The 1,982-nt window shown below is 40.1% G+C and overlaps 1 protein-coding gene across 1 annotated transcript in view; it reads left to right on the top strand.

Annotated features, from left to right (window-relative positions):
- The window catches only part of LOC115236654 (ankyrin repeat domain-containing protein 12-like), a 16,231-nt gene that overhangs the window by 2,557 nt on the left and 11,692 nt on the right, over positions 1-1,982 (top strand). The window lies entirely within an intron of this gene.

Consider the following 1,982-nt stretch of genomic DNA (forward strand, 5'->3'; position numbering starts at 1 on the left):
ATATAATTTAACAAATTATTATGATAATATAGAATTTAACATTTTGCGAATTTATAAAAATTCGTGAAAATTGAAATCTATTAATTGTGTGAAACATATTAATGACAGATATAAAAATAAGAAGGATGTATAATATTTATGAAAAAATCATAACAAAAACGTGTCAGTTTGTTAAATTTTTCGAAAGAGAAGATCGATGCAAAGTGAGAATCGAAAAAATCCTAAAGTTTATTACGATCTCTTCCATTGAAGACGGAACATGTAATTTTTGTAAAGCGCAATCGTAGAAGTCATCACGTTAAAGTTACTCGAGTCGTAAAGAGGGGAGAGACAGCTAAGAGAGAGAGAGAGAGAGAGAAAGAGAGAGAGGCGCGGTTCCATCATAAAATTCGGCGGAAAGTGTGTTCCGGGTGCGAGCGGCGACGGTCTGGCCATAGGGCGAGATTTTCCCCCTCGGCACAGGGGATGTTTCCGTGGATCAATACGATTTTTGCGTATCCCACTGTGCGTGGCGATATTCGTCGTAGGACGCCGATTAACGGAGCTCGGCCGAAAAAAAAAAAAAGAAGAGACCGGCCTTCGCGCGGAGGGGAAAGGAAGGAAGAAAGAGCGTATCGTACGCGATTATCGTCGGACGTGTGCCGTCCGCGCGCTCCTCTTGTGATGTAACTCGACGTCCTTACTGCGCGCTGAGTTGGACGAGGTCGGTGATCGCTATAAAAAAATGCGACTCGCACACGTGGAGGCGGTCGCGCGGTCGCGCGGTTTCCGACCGCGGCGTGCGAAAGGCTGGTGCTTGGCGCGGAGAGAGGTAGGGGAGGAGGCGAGGTGAGATGGAGGAAGGGAGATGGTGGTGCGCGAAGATACGCGCGGCCGCCGACCACGCCCGCAGCCTCCCGACCTCCGTTGCCGAACGATTGCGCTGCGCGCGTGCAGGCGTTTCGCGACGCACGCATTCTGTCAGAACTCTCTCTAATCTAGACAAGAAAAATATTTTTTACCTGTCCGTTTATAAATATCATACATTCCTCTCGAAAATTCAGACTTGAAAATATATTGTAGTCGGTGTTATGTCGTTTATATTCTCGTACGCACGATTGCAGAATTTATCATGGATTTTTGTCGGCCTAGTTTGGGCAAATTTTTCACCATGTCAGAGCAACGTAAGCCCCCTCACTGGAAGCACTGTTTTTTAAATTGGAAAATGGCAACAATATAAATATGGTAGCAATAATAGTAATATATATTCAAATTATAATATATTGAATTATAATATAAAGAAATAAATTATAATATATTTAAATATGCATTTTTCTCTCTCACACACACACATACGCGATTCTTGAGGAACGGTGAAATATTGGATTAGATTTAGGAAATATTTACGGTAAATTGTGCACTGTGAATAATCGTATGCGTTCTGTTTTTATTGACACTTGTATGGACTATCTTATCACAAGAATAATTCATTCTAAAAATATTCCGATAGCACGTTCTGTGAATTATTATTGGAGCCTTTGTAGCAGATAAATACAACAATAGCGCAATTAGATCTCTTTTGTGTATGTTTGATGCAACAGTAAAGCGATTAATCATCCGAGCCCCTCAGAATTTTAATACAAGAGCATTAAAATTAAAAAATAAAAAAAAAAGTAAAATTGAGCAGTTCGACCTCCGAGAGAAGATTCATGTGTCGAATTAATAACTTATATTCATCCAAAAATTTGTACATATTCAAATTTATGCAAATGATCAATCTTGCGAAAACAAGAACGTGCAGTTTTCGGGATCCACGTATAACGAAATATTTGTGCAGGAGTTAAAACAGAAATTGCATCATAGCTTACCGTACGTGCTTTTCACGAGAGAGCGCGAAATCAAGATAGCCGTACTATCTGTGATCTCACAGATACGCTAAATCGTACACATTACATACGAAAGATTACATTACAAAATATCCACGATTCAACAATAATCACTCT

Source organism: Formica exsecta, unplaced genomic scaffold (assembly GCF_003651465.1).
Source record: "Formica exsecta isolate Colony F162 unplaced genomic scaffold, ASM365146v1 scaffold26, whole genome shotgun sequence".
NCBI lineage: Eukaryota > Metazoa > Arthropoda > Insecta > Hymenoptera > Formicidae > Formica > Formica exsecta.